This window comes from Prionailurus viverrinus, chromosome B1 (assembly GCF_022837055.1).
Source record: "Prionailurus viverrinus isolate Anna chromosome B1, UM_Priviv_1.0, whole genome shotgun sequence".
NCBI classification, from domain to species: Eukaryota; Metazoa; Chordata; class Mammalia; order Carnivora; family Felidae; genus Prionailurus; species Prionailurus viverrinus.
Genome location: NC_062564.1, coordinates 13,831,326 through 13,847,407, shown reverse-complemented (window position 1 = coordinate 13,847,407; position 16,082 = coordinate 13,831,326). Strand labels below are relative to the sequence as shown.

General features: G+C 37.7%; 1 protein-coding gene and 1 pseudogene across 1 annotated transcript in view; one reads left to right on the top strand and one right to left on the bottom strand.

The window, feature by feature from the left end:
- TENM3 (teneurin transmembrane protein 3) overlaps nt 1-16,082 on the bottom strand; it is a 451,388-nt gene that overhangs the window by 200,672 nt on the left and 234,634 nt on the right. The gene's annotated exons all lie outside the window — the stretch shown is intronic.
- LOC125163728 (T-complex protein 1 subunit zeta-like) lies at nt 6,104-10,692 on the top strand (annotated as a pseudogene).

Here is a 16,082-nt window from a genome sequence, read left to right as displayed (position 1 = left end):
GTGGGAGGGACCGAAAGGTAAGGGTCGGGTGAGAGGCGAAGAGGAAGCTAGAGAGGTGTCCCCAAAGTCACCCCGACTACTCTGTCCCACACACCTTCCTTCATAAGTCTGTCCTCTTCCTTCCCTGGACCTCAGCTGTGGGGCGGCCCAGGTCCCTAGAGGAGAAGTACCCTGCTTCACAAGGGGGACAGAATCGAAGGGTGACAGCTGTGTTGTATGAAAATAATTGGTTGCAATGTGAATAAAATCCGCTAACAAAAGACAAATGGGGGTGGGAGGGAAGGAGAGAAGGAAGGAGGGCGGAGAGAGACACACACACAAAGGAACAAACACATTTTTAACTTTACTGAACCCAGAGAAGTGCCGTTAGGCAAGACACATCCTGGACAATCATTTGCCTGTGGCTTGTGTACTCCTGGACGCTACGGGCAGCAGGCTGAATAAACAAATAAACTCAGCTTCTGGTCCCCTGACAGTTTATAATATGATCCACAGGCCGTGTTGAGCTACACAAACATTTAGAAGGAGCCAAACCCATTTACTGATGCTTAGCAAAGATGGGGCTGAAACCCTTCTTTCTAGATCGCAAAATGTGTTCCTTCTCACTTCACTCCCTGGTTAACATCCCTAACTTTCTCCTACCAGTTACAAATGAAACCCGAGTTTTCTTCGAAACTGACCTCTTTGTTGTTGTTTGTTTTAATGTTTATTTATTTTTGAGGGGGGGGGGAAAGAGAGAGAGAGAGGGCACAAGCAGGGGAGGGGCAGAGAGAGAGGGGGACGCAGAATCCTAAGCGGGCTCCAGGCTCTGAGCTGTCAGCCCAGAGCCCGACGCGGGGCTCGAACTCACAGACCATGAGACGATGACCCGAGCCGAAGTCGGAGGCTTAACCGACTGAGCCACCCAGGTGCCCCTTTCCCTTGATTTTCTAATGGTAAATGTAGGTAACAACACCTCCTTCATCTGGCTACATTTCAAGAGCTACTAGGAAGGGCGCATAATATAAATTCAAAACATCTTATGACACTGAAATCAGTAAATTATACAATGAAAATGTCTCTTTTGCCCAGAAAAATCTCATATACATTACAGACACTGAGTTGCCTTTATTATCCTCTGAGGAAAAAATGGAAGCACCAAGACTTTTCCTTATAAATGGGGAAAATCTGAGTTGAGGAAATACGTCTTTTTTTGTCAGACCACACCTCAGTGGAGCTCCTAGTAGAGCAAAAATATTTAGATATTCAGGGTGACTTCCAATTTCTCTCCTTTCCCTCCAACAATGCTGTATTAATAAGATACCCACCTAAACTACTATAGTGGAAACTGGAAATGAAAGGCCTCATCTCAGAAAATTACTTCACATAAACTTACTCTTCTGGCTCAAGTCTTTGAAAGTGCACTGCTCACTGATGGACGCCTGCAAGCCTTTGGTTAAAATATGGCACCACGTAAACATTTTCACCACAAGTCATCTGTCACTTAAACATTTCATACAGCTGCATGCAAATCAAACAAGAATTTAAAATGTGTTTTAGAAACCATACACATAAATAATATTGTGCTTACCCCCTTCGTCACCAGATGACTGATCACCAGATAGTTTATAGAAAGACATTTGAGTATGAAAAACTTAGAGATAAATGAGAAGGCACAAAAGAAAGACTTGTACTGACTACAGGGTATAATTTCAGTGAGCACAGGTGAACTGATTTACTACTATACTTAGGGAGAATTTGGTTTAGTTTCCTTGGGGTCAAACCTTGAAAGGAGGATTAAAAGAAAGACTTAAAGGCTTTATTTATCTATTTATTTTTTTAAAGTTTATTTATTTTGAGGGAGAGAGATTCCCAGGTAGGATCCGTGCTCAGCCCAGAGCCTGATGCAGGGCTCAGTCTCACATATAGTGAGATCGCGACCTGAGCCGAAATCAGGAGTCAGATGCTTAACCAACTGAGCCACCCAGGCGCCCCCAAACTTAAAGACTTTAATCTTTGCATTCTTTTTTTCTATGAGAGTTCACTGTACTTTCTACTTCAAACCGTGTGACCACCCAGATCACCTGCCAACTCCCTTGCCATAAAATGCTAGAAGTGCTGGGTAAAATATATTAAATACCTTTTGGATTGATGCACTTAGCATACTTACTGAGTGTCTAACAGTTATACAGACTCTGTTCCAGGCAGGGAGGATGTAACAGGAAACAAAAGAGCCAAGAGTCAGCCTACCAGTGGCACTTTTACTTTAGGTTAATATAACTGAATTGGAAGAAAGAAGTGGCAGGAACCAAGGGGAGAGAAAAATTGCTGACAGCATGTGAGATGACCTGGTAGCTTCTATGCGGAGAACTGCCTGTCTCTGTAACCTTTCTTATGTCCAAAGAAGAAACAAAACATAATACACCAGTTGTTACTGAGACCCCTACATATATGAGGCTTGACCCTTGAAATACTATACCCTCAGTCCAAGAGTAGACTTAAAACATCTCACTGCAAATGGAACAGGTAAGGAAACTTGCTGTGTTGTCTTGAGTCCTACACGGAAAAGAAACCAACTCCTGAAATTTTTAACCACTAGCCTGGGCTTCTTTGGGGTTGGCATAGGAGATTCAGACTTATACTCTCAATGTAGTTTGGGAACTTCCAGCCAAAAAATTAATACTAAAATTGATCCTGGATCTGCAATGCTCCTCCCTGGGGTACCTTGCAGAAACAAATGCAAAACTTCTTTAAAGAATACGCTCTCAACCCAAGTCACAAAGGATTTCCACAAACAAAATACAGCTTTCAGTAAATTAACAGACTAAAGTCACAAAGTTTAAATGGGAACAATCTACCTTGAGTCAAATTCTACAGACAAAACAGCAGAACTGCTCTCCCCCAAAACTTCAGATAATATAATCATTTACTAAAACTTCAGTATGTTTAGGATGTTAAAGACTTGAAAGAAATTAAAACCATAAGAATAAGACAGTATAAAAATGCAGTTAAAAAAGTAGGATGTGTAGAAATAAGAAAAATGCAGCCACTGAAATCAGAAACTTACTCTATGGTTTCAACAGTATATTAGATACCACTGTAGAGAGTACCAGTGAATTGGAAAAGAGATTTGGGGAAATCACTCAGATGGCATCAGAGAAATCAAGAGTGCTTAAACATGAAAGAGTAGTTCTAAGACAAAAAAAGATAGGATAACAGAGCTCAGTATACATCCAGACAGAGTTGCAGAGCCAACAACTGAGCCTTCTTTAGAGTTGCTTAAACAGCTTCCTCCAAAGTTCCTAATATCATGCTTATGGCATATAGAACATGAATGTACTGAACTCTTTTTCATTTCATATGAATTATCTCTGCTATTCTCTTTTTGGTTATTGGATAAAAGCTTTTGGCGGGGGTGATATTTTATTTCAAAGGCGACTTCTCCTAAATTGCAGTAACTTCTCTTTGAAGAGAACTCAGACTGCAATGGTTACTGCTCAAGAGTATGCAGCTAATCTAAAATGTCAAACACCCTAACATATTTCAGTGGATGGAAACAAATGTAAATGGCTACCTTCTGCTTGTGAAATAACTCATCGTTTAGTATACTTAAGCCTAGTAATGCCGCAGATTTATCCTCCATGAAATTCTTAGTTTTGCACAATCATTTCTTATAGAAACATACATAAAACATACCTACTACACATGCATAGAAAACTGGATAAAAATACCTTTAAAATGCCTCAGTATATGTTTCAGGATATTCTTCCACCCATTTTAAAGTACTTTACCTGAGAGAGTAAGCAAAAAGGGAAGAAGTTGTCCTAGTCTTGACAATAAAGAATTGTTGACATATGATCAGTCAAAACTTCTCTCATTACCTAATGATCATTTGATTTTAGTGCAATTAAATTTTATTGACTTTCAATGGAGTACATGACATGATATAATAAAGCACATATTTGTAATATGGATAAGGATAGGCTAGGAGGCGACTACATGCTATCACACATAACAAATGGCTTTAAAGAATAAGAAAAGCAAATGGAATATTCGAAATGATGTGAATTTGCTATGCTTTTCAGTTATCACAGAGAAGATGTCTTTATAGAAGAAGATGTCTTGTATAAAAGGAAACAGAAAGTATAGGGTTTAGTTCTGGCTTTAACTAAACCACATATAAATCAATTAACTTCTGGGGCTCAGTTTTTCTTCTCTGTAAATAAATGCCGTGGGGAGCAAGGTGGGCTCAGACAATGAATTCTGAAGTTTTTTAGCTTTATAATTCTTTTGGGTACAACATGATATTTTCTTGAAACATTAAATTATGTTATAAATATTCAAAATTTAAGGTAATTAAAAGCCCCATATTATCTTAAATTATACATATAAAGCATTTAAGGGACATACAATAAAAATTACTTTATTTCAACTGTAAGTATTATGAAAACTCCACCACATTAATTCATGGCACAAATACCGTACCAAATTATCTTGTTATAAATGTTAAAAATAATATTTTTATTCTAAAATAAACCATGCTGTACTACATATGTTGTAAACTAGCAACATCTTAAGGAACATATAGTCAAAATCATTTTGTATCAAACTTAAATCTACTTCAGATTTTACTATTAAAATTTTTTGTGTAAACAATTAATAAAAAAAAGCCAGCACGAAACTTTCAAGCCTAAAAGAAAACTAATGAATCTCTTAAAAGTTATGGGTTACAATGCATTTTAAAAATTAAGAACTGGGGCGTATGGGTGGCTCCATCAGTTACGCGTCCGACTTCGGCTCAGGTCACGATCTCATGGTTCGTGATTTCAAGCCCTGCGACGGGCTCTGTGCTGACAGCTCAGAGCCTGGAGACTGCTCCGAATTCTATGTCTCCCTCTCTCTCTGCCCCTGTGCTGCTTGCACTCTGTCTCTGTCTCTCAAAACGTGAATCAGCATTAAAAAATTTTTTTTAATTACAAATCACTTTTAGGGAAAAGAGATTTTTACTTTATCCAAACCTTTTTCTGATTTTTATTTTTTAAATATTTCAGCAAACACAGGAAAAATCAGTGATCAGAAAACACATAGAAAGTATCCAACAACACTGTTGATCTCACTTCCCCCCAAATACTAACTTTGCCATTGACATTTTCCCTAGCATATTATTTCATTTCATATTTGTTATCTGCAATTTATTGAGTCCAGATTGTCTATAAAGGTCTTAATTTTGAAACAGAATAAAATCTTTGACGTTTCCTTCCAGTCACGTGATGGCCTCTAGGTAGGGAAGCGTGTTACCACAGACACTAAATATTATGTAGATGCAAAAAACCTAACAGAACCCGCTGTATCCTTCCCATTCTTGGCATGATCAATGAGAGCGATTTCTTTTTTTTTTTTTTTTTAATTTTTTTTTTTTCAACGTTTATTTATTTTTGGGACAGAGACAGAGCATGAACGGGGGAGGGGCAGAGAGAGAGGGAGACACAGAATCGGAAGCAGGCTCCAGGCTCTGAGCCATCAGCCCAGAGCCTGACGCGGGGCTCGAACTCACGGACCGCGAGATCGTGACCTGGCTGAAGTCGGACGCTTAACCGACTGCGCCACCCAGGCGCCCCGAGAGCGATTTCTTAAGTGGAAACCATGCAATGATGCTTTGATTAAAAGGGAAACAGTCACAGTTTAAGCTGACACTTGCTTCCTTGCTGAATGCCCTCCTAGGTCAATAATTTTGGGATAACATTTGGTGTGTACGTAACAGTAAAAGCCCCTTCCCAGTATATATTTTTTCTGCTGCTTTAATGACTTTGCAGTGAAAAGAACTGCAAAGTACTATAGAAATATGAGTTACTGTTGTTTAGGAGATTAATGATCTGGATTTTCTGAGGCTTTGTTGTGATTTTTAAAGTAGTAGTAAGCACGATTTGTTGAAGCTGGAATGCTGGGGCTTTTCTACGGGATGCTAATTGCCACTAGAAACCTTCCTCTCAAAATAGAGGTTCGGAAGAAAGCAGGTGACGAAGATATCCTTTCGCAGATCATCTGATCTTTTCTTTCACGAGCCCACGAGCATTTTCATGGCAAGGTATTAACATTTTCCATCGAAGCGATAAGTGGATTTACAATGCCGAAGAGTAATGATCTGGTCGAGTAGGCTGTTCAGGCTGCCATGATAAAACAGAATGGGGGACTTAAACAGTAGAAATTAATGTTCCCACAGTTCTGGACGCTTGGAGTCCCAGATCAAGGTGCAGCAGAATCAGTTTCTGGTGAGGGTTTCTTCCTGGCTTGCGGATGGCTGCCTTGCTCGTGTCCTCACTTAGCTCCTGGAGAGAGCAAGCTAGCTCGCTGGCATCTCGTCTTACAACAGCAATCCTGTGGAACCAAGGCCTCACCCTTACAATCCCAAGTACCCTTAGTTACTACTTTAGAGTTCCCATCGCCAGATAAAGTCACATGGGGGGGGGGCTTCAACATATGAACTTGGGGAGAAACACACATTCAGTCTGTAACACGTGGGTGCAAGCTCCCTCTCCAGAATTTAGTAACTGGGTAACCTGAGCAAATCAATTTCATATTCTAAACTCTCCAATGTCTCATCTGTACAACGGGGTTAATAATCACTCCTATACAGGGAATTCAAAGAGATAATGTATATTTTAGAGTATTTTTATAAACTGTGAAGTATTAATATATGTACATGTAATTTTTTTGGCTAAAGAAAATGTTTATATGTGAGCATGTCCGTAAGATAATTTAATATTTTTAAAAAAATTTTTTAAAAATATTTTATTTTATTTTTGAGAGAGTGAAAGCAGGGGAGGGGCAGGGGAGGCAGAGGATCTGAAGAGGCCTCTGTGCTGGAGTCCAACGTGGGGCTCAAACTCACAAACTGTGAGATAGTGACCTGGGCTGAAGTCGAATGCTCAACCGACTGAGCCACCCAGGTGCCCCAATAACTTCTTAATTTCTTTCTACAAGGTTTTTATTTATTTTTAAGTGTTTTTATTTATTTTGAGAGCAAGAAAGCATGAGCAGGAGAGGGGCAGAGAGAAAAAGAGAGAGAGAATCCTGAGCAGGCTCCATGATATAAGTGCAGAGCCCAATGCGGGCTTGATGTCCTAAACCGTGAGATTATGATCTAAGCTTAGATCAAGAGTCAGACCGACTGAGCCAACCAGGTGCACAAGAAAGTCTTTAAAAACATTCCATTTTCATTTATAAGGGCAAATGTATACCTAAAAATAGTTTTAAAAGGATCTCTTAATATCATTTAGAGTGTTTACACAGGATAATGCATCACTAGCATAAAAGGTGGAAAGAATGTACATTATTACAGAGATAATTCCACACGTGTGGCTAAAGTGTGCTTCAATCTCATATAATGAACTCATACTTGGAGGCACTAATTTGTACTCTTTGTATTTAAAGCAACGTACTAGAAACCATGGTCTCACTGAAACATGGGAAAACGTAAAAGTGAATGAAACAACTTGGCTTTCTATGGCATTGACTTTGAAAATCTGATTAAGACAGATGTCTTTAGCTGATCGTTCTTCAATGTCACGTTGTCATACTTCCCATCAGCAAGATGTTTTAAAGGCGTTCGATTAATATTGCATGCCAGAACTGAAATTACATCCTTTGTCGTTCGGTTCCTAATGGCGCAAGTGATATCTATCAAGTAGTGTTTTATGAAGCGTGCGTGATTTTTATTGCAGGGTGTTTTCACAAATCTTCTTCAGGTTTCGGAAAGACTGCTTAGGGTTTACAATAAATAGGCCCTTCTGCTGAAAATCAGGATGATTCTTTTAAAACTGAGGTGAAGTCTGGATTATTAGAATTTACTTATCAATAAAAAAAATCCTCTGCCGGAATCTGTTGTATTCCCACGTGCGTGGTCTTGAATATATCTGCTTTGCCTGAATATTTTACTAAATCGCTTGTTATACACAAAATACGTGCCAAGCACACATCACTCACAAAACCTTCATCAGTGTGCATGTGCATTATCTTCGAGTAAGGAAAGCGTGTGGGATGTGGATGCAGTTCACACTATTTTGCACTCACTGGGTTTGTGCTACAGAAATATGTATTTTATTTTCTAAATATAATCACTAATTTATTTTTTTAACTTCATTTCTTTTGAGAGAGAGAATGTATGCATGTGACTGGGGGAGGGGCAGAGAGAGAGGGAGAGAAGGAATCTCAAGCAGGCTCCACGCTTTCTGCACAGAGCCCGACAGGGGGCTCGATCCCACGAACTGTGAGATCACAACCTGAGTTGAAATCAAGAGTTGGACGCTCCAAGACTGAGGCCCCCAGACGCCCCAATTACCAATTTATTTTTAAGAGAAATTAGTGTCCTGACATTAATTTCAAAATTTCTGAAACTCGATATCAAACATGTCATTTTCATTTATTAAAGACCCCAAATCATAATATAATCTTCCGTATATATAAGTTAGGACATTACAAGTGAAAAAAAGAAATTTTTGTATTTGATATATATGTATATATATGTACATGCATGTATATGTATGTGCATACATATATACACACATACATATATACACATATATGTATATGTGTATATATGTATACACACATCTATACATATGTATATATGCATATGCACATACACATATGTATACACGTGTGCATATGTACATGCACATATGTATACATATGTGTATGTGTATGTGTATATACACATATGTATATACATATGTATATGTGTGTATGTATACACATGTGTATGTGTACATATGTGTATGTATATACATGTGTATATATGTCTACACATACACACACGATACCATATATATATTGCTCTGAACATAAACCAACAAATGTAAACTCCTGACTATCTTTAATATATTCTATTCTTTCATCCTCGGTTACCTTTATTTATAAAATTAGGGGGGATAGATTATGATTTCTAATAACTTTTCCCAGTTAAAAAAAATTCCACAATTCTCTAGCATTTTTTACGTGTGTGTGTGTGTGTGTGTGTGTGTGTGTGTGTGTGTATGTACGTGTATGTGTCTGTGTGTACGTGCACATACACACAGTTTAAAGCTTTGGATGCTAACTTCTAAGTATCCCATGCTATTACACGTTATTTTGGATTTTATAAAATATAAATGCACTCAAGAGCTTGGGCATCTGCATGCCTGGTCTCTTTCTCTTCCTCTGCTGTGTAGCTATGGTGGCCGTGAAGACCCTGAGCCCCAAGGCCGAGGTGCCCAAGCCCAGGTGGCCCAAGGGCTGCAGGATGCTCTGAGGACCAACTCGGGGCCTAAGGGCACCATGAAAATTCGTGCTTCTGGAGACATCAAGCTTACTAAGTACTGCAACGTGCTGCTTCGTAAAATGCAAATTCAACACCCAACAGCCTCCTTACGAGCCAAAGTAGCCCAAGGTGACATGACTGGTGAGTGAGCCATCCCCACCGTCCTCATCGTTGGAGCGCTGGCCAAACAGGTGGATCTCTACATTTCTGAAGTTCTTTGTACCAGAATAACAACAGTCAGATTTGAATCTGCAAAAAGTCAAAGCGAGCAAAGAGATGGACAGGGTAACACAGAGTGTTGGCCAGAATATCTCCACATACTAAAGCTCACGCTGAACGTGCTACCGTCCTAAGAGAGGCTGTGGCGGACTCCATCTGGGCCGTTACAAAACAAGATGAACCTACTGACTTCTTCATGGTTGAGGTTAAGGAGATGAAGCGTAAATCTGAAACCAATACAAGCTTCATCAGAGGTCTTGTTTTGGACCAAAGGGCCTGGCATCCTGATGTGAAAAAAAGGACGGTTCATAATCCTCATACGTGCAATGTGTCATAAGAATGTCAAAAAAAAAATAAGCGAATTCTTGTCTTTCACAAGAATGCAGAGGAGAGACAGAAAGTAGTAAAAGCGGAAAGAAAATTCTTTGAAGATATAATTTAAAAAATGATAGAGCTGAAAAAGAAAGTCTGTGTGGACTCAGAGAAAAGATCTGTTGTTATTTAATCGAGGGAATGGACTGTTTTCCTTAGATGCTCTTGCAAAAGAAGGCATAGCAGCTCTGTGCAGAGCTAAAGGGAGAACTGTGGAAAGGCTGATTCTTGCCTGTGGGAGGGTAGCTTTACATTCTTTGGATGACCCAAATCCTGATTGTTTCGGACATGCTGGTCTTGTCTACGAGGATACATTGGGAGAAGAGAAGTTCACCTTCATTGAGAAATGTTAACAATATTGGCCAAAGGACCAAATAAGCACACGCTTACTTAAGTCAAGGATACAGTAAGAGATGGCTTGAGGGCTGTTGAAAATTCTATGGCTGATGGCTGTGTCATCCGGGGGCTGGTGCAGGGGTGGTGGCAATGGCAGAAGCCCTGATCATAAGCCTGGTATAAAGGGGAAGCCCAACCTGGTATTCAAGCATTTGGTAACGTGCTGCTCATGATTGCCATGGTTCTTGCCCAGAGCTCTGGTTTTGACGTTCCAGTGAATTTAAATTCAAGCTAGAGCAGAGCGTTCAGAATCTGGTGAACTTGTAGGTGTGGACTTGAACACAGGTGGGCCAGTGGTGGCAACAGACGTTGGCCCAGGGGATAACTATTGTGTGAAGAAACAGCTTCTTCACTCCTGCACTGTGACAGCCACCAATGTTCTCCAGGTTGATGAGACCACAGGAATTGCAATATCTTCTCCAGGAGGTTGAACCGAAGCTTTTCCCCTGTATCATCTGAACCATGAAGACGCAATGATCTTAAGAAAGGAGCTACGGAATTTTTGTCCCAACTTCAAGTGATTTGCAAAGGAATTTCCCCTATGAAGGGGAGAATGCTGGCATCCACCCAAATTCTTAAGTTCTGGAATTATAATTACACCATTTTTCAAACTGCACTGCAGTATACACACATAAAACAGGCCATTTTTACCAATGATCACGCTGTTTGCTTTAGCTTCTCTGATCCAAAAAGTGCATGTTAGAAAAGCACATGTGATCTACCTTGTTATTCAATATTCCTTCAAAAACAAAGCAAAAACATCTACTCAAGATAAAACAATTGATCAAAGACATTATAAAGGCAAATAGCAAAGGGTTTATTCTGGGATGTGTCTCCCTTGGGCTGTATCTCCATAGTTGATGTGAGATAAAGCTGGCTCTATCTCTCCCGAGTTAGCTGCGGTCTTTAGGGATCTCACAGACACGTGGCTTTTGCCAACTATATGTCTGTTACAAAGGAGAATAAAAATATTAACATTAAGATCGACAGTCTTATCCAGTGTTGCCCTGCACATTCATCTTGTTTGGATAATTGCACATTTAAAATTAGAGTCTACTTATCTGGTTCTAGACATTAGGGAATAATGCGCATGGAAAAGGGTTTTCAGATTCTAATTCCCCATGGCAGATCACTGCAATTCTCATTAATTCTATAAGGAAGAACTTGCCTCTCCTTCAATGTTTACTTGAATTTTTTCTGCTGTATGTGGTTCACTGAAGGAATGGCAATAGTTCACTTTAAAAACATTCTCTCCATTAGCAAGAATCGATTTTCTAAAGCATTCCAACACATCCATATCCAGTCTATAACAAGTCCTTTAACCCCTAATGCTCAAAAAAAACCTGTGTGCTTAAACGATAATGCTTACTGCAAGAAACTAGAAAAAGAGAAAAAGAAAAACAAGAAAAAGGAACTACATATTTTTCTATTTTATTTATTTATTTGTTTATTTATTTATAGTTAACCATGAGTAAATTACTTTACCCAGTAATTCTAGAAAGGAGTTACTACACATCTAAAAGGGAGTTTCTAAAAATCTAGAATCTATAAAATGTAACTTTATACATCCTAAATGCAAAAGTGGGAAGCACCATGGGAGGGAGAAATCCATGGATGAAATTTACACTCATTAAAGTTTATTAAATTCATTAGGCTATGTACTCAACATACATTATTTTATTTAATTCCACAGCCATTTATAATCTGTCACTACTTATTCCTATTTCATAAGCAAGGAAAGAAAGTTCTGAGAAATTAACAAGTCTGGCAATGGTCACAGAATAGGACTCTAAAGCTTTTCATACTAATTTATACAGGAATAATTATTTTTGTCAGTTTTGATTTAGACATTTGTCAAGAAGAAAATGGAGATGAAAGGTCAGCTTTAAGATTGTACTGCAGACTCTGGAAACATTGGCCTTAAACAACACATTATAGCAGATGTACTTAACAGATATACACAGAACATTCCATCCAAAAACTACAGAATGCACACTGTTCTCAGTGCATATGGGACATCTCCAAGATAGATCACAGGTTAGGTTATAAACCAAGTCTTAATAAGTTCAAGAAGACTGAAACCCTATCAAGTTTCTTCCTTAACCGTAATGGTACAAAACCAGAAATCAGTTACAAGAAGAAAACTGGGAAACCCTGAAAAATGTAAAAATTAAATAGTATGTTGCTGAACAACCAATGGGTCAATGAAGAAATCAAATAAGAAATGAACAAATACCTAGAAACAAATGGAAACAGATATATGATACACCAAAATTTTGGGGCTCTTAAGAGGGAAGATCATAGTAATACAGGCTTACCTCAAAAATAAAAATCTCAAACAATCTAACTTTACGTATAAAAGAGTTACAAAAGAACAAACAAAGCCCAAAGTCAATAGAAAAAAGGAAATCATAAAGATCAATGAAACTAAAACCTGGTTCTTTGAAAAGATAAAATTGACAAACCATTAGATCAACCAAGAAAAAAAAAAAAAGAGAGAGGGTTCTAATTAACAAAGTCAGAAATTAAAGAGAAGTTACAAATAACACCATTGAATTAGAAATGATCATATGAGACTACTCTGAATAACTAGACACCAACGAACTGGACAAACTAGAAGAAATGAATGAATTCTTAAAAAACATACAGGGGCGCCTGGGTGGCTCAGCTGGTTAAGTGTCTGACTTCGGCTCAGGTCATGATCTCGTGGTTTGTGAGTTCGAGTCCCGCATTGGGCTCTGGGCTGACAGTTCAGAGCCCGGAACCTGCTTCAGATTCTGTGTCTCCCACTCTCTCTGCTCCTCCCCTGCTCACACTCTGTCTCTCTCTCTCAAAAGTAAAATAAAAAAAAAGTTAAAAAAAAAACATACAACAATCTTCTGAGCCGTGAAGAAATAAAAAATCTGATTAACATTAAAAGGCTAAAATCGGTAATCAAATACCTCCTGACAAACAAAAAGTTCAGGGCCAGATGGCTTCACCAATAAATTCTACCAAACATTCAAAGACGATTTAAAATCTATCCTTCTAAATTCTTCCAAAATATTGAAGAAGAGGGAACACTTCCAAATTCTTTTTATGAGGCCAGTGTCACCCTGATATCAAAGCCGGACAAGAAAGCCACAAAAATGGAAAATTATAGGCCAGTATCACTGATGAACACAGATGGAAAATTCTCAACAAAGCATTAGCAAACTTAATTCAATAATACATTAAAAGGATGATATGCCATGATCAAGTGGAATTTATTCCAGGAATGCAAGTTGGTTCAACGTTATATCCATAAAGCAATCAACATGATATAGCACGTTAATAAAATGAGGACTAAAAATTCATACGGTCATCTCAGTAGATGCAGAAAAAAAATGTGATGAAATTCGACATCCATTTATGATTAAAAATTCTTAACCAAGTGGGCATAAAGGGAATATGCCTCAACATTATACAGGCCACAGATGATAAATCCACAGTTGATACCATACTCAATGGTAAAAAGCTGAAAGCTCTCCCTCCAAGACCAGGAAATAGATAAGGAGGCCCACTTTTGTCATTTTTATTGAACACAGTATTGGGATTCCTAGCCATAGCAACTAGGCAAGAAAAAGAAATAAAAGGCATCCAAATTGGAAAGGCAATAGTAAAACCGTCACCTTTTGCAGATGACATGATACTATATATGGAAAATCCTTAAGACCCCACCAAAAAAATATTAGAATAAATGAATTCAGTAAAGTAGCAGGATTCAAAATTAACACCCAGGAATCTGTAGCACACACACACACACACACACACATATATATATATACATATATATATATATATATATATGTATATATATGTATGTATATATATATGTATGTGTATATATATGTATATATATGTATATATATGTATGTATATATATATGTATGTGTATATATATATATACACATACATACATATATATATATAACTAATAATGTATTATCAGAAAGAGAAATAAAAAATTCCATTTATAATTGCAACAAAAAGAATAAAATACTTAGGAATGAATTTAACCAAGGAGGTGAAAGATCTGTACGTTGAAAATGATAAAGACACTGATGAAAGAAACTGAAGACATAAATAAATGAAAAGATTCTATGCTCATCACTGAAAGAATATTGTTTTTTTTTTTAATGTTTATTTATTTTTCAGGAAGAGAGACAGAGTGTGATCAGGGGAGGGGCAAAGAGACAGGGAGACACAGAATCGGAAGCAGGCTCCAGGCTCTGAGCTGTCAGCACAGAGTCTGACACGGGGCTCAAACTCACGGATTGTGAGATCGTGACCTGAGCTGAAGTCGGACGCTTAACCAACTGAGCCACCCAGGCGCCCCTGGAAGAATATTGTTAAAATGTCCATACTACCCAAGGTAATCTACGGATTCAGTGCAATCCCCATCAAAATTCTAATGGAATTTCTCACAGAACCAGAAGAAAAAATTCTAAAATTTTTATGGAAACATAAAAGACCCTGAATAGCCAAAGCAATCTTGAGGGAGAAGAACAAAACTGGAGGTATTATGCTCTCCGATTTCAAACTATACCTTGAAGCTATGGTATTATTATAAAAACAGACAGGTAGATCAGGGGGACACAACTGAATTAAACCTACACATATATGGACAATTAATTTAGGGCAAAGGAGCCAAGAACACACAATGGAGAAAGGACAGTCTCTTCAATAATGGTGTTGAAAAAAATGGACAGCCACATGCCAAAGAATGAAAGTGGACCACTATCTTACACCACACACAAAAATTAATTCAAATGGATTAAATACTTATGAGAACTAAAACCACAGAATTCCTCAACATTGGTCTCAACATCGGTCTTAGCAATATTTTGTGGATGTGATCCCAAAGGCAAGGGAAACAAAAGCAAAAAAATAAATAAACGGGATTACATCAAAATGAAAAGCTTCTCCACAATGAAAGGAGTCACGATCAAAATGAAAAGGCAATCTACTGAATGGGAGATTCTTGCAAATCACATATCTGACAAGGGATTGATATCCAAAATACCCACAAAATTCATACCAATTGACAACAACAAATCAACCTGATTCAAAGATGGACAGAGGAAACAGACATTCTCCCAAAGGAGACGTACTCAAGCGTTAGCAAGGATCGAGAGAAAAAGGAACCCTCGTACACTGTTGGTGGGAATGCAAACTGCTGCAGACACTATGGAAAACGATACAGAGGGCCCTCAAAACATTAGCAACAGAACTACCATACGACCTAGCAATTTCACTTCTGGGTATTTATCTGAAGAATACAAAAACGCTGATTTAAAAAGATATACATACCCCTATGCACTCACTGCAGCATTATCTACAATAGCCAAGAAATAGAAACAACCTAAACATCCATCAATGGATTATATATATTATATTATTATATTAGAATATAATATATTATTATTAATTAGTATTGTAATTAATGGTAATGTTTTATTATAATAAAATTATCATAGTATATATTAACATAATATATTAATTAGCAACATTTTGTGGATGTGACCCCAAAGGCAAGGGAAACAAAAGCAAAAAAATAAATAAACGGGATTACATCAAAATGAAAAGCTTCTCCACAATGAAAGGAATCATGATCAAAATGAAAAGGCAATCTACTGAGTGGGAGATTCTTGCAAATCATATATCTGACAAGGGATTAATATCCAAAGTATACACAAAATTCATACCAACAACAATCAACCTTATAATATTAAATTATTATAATAAATTATGTTAATTATCATTATAATATATCCATAATTATATAAATTCTAATTTATAA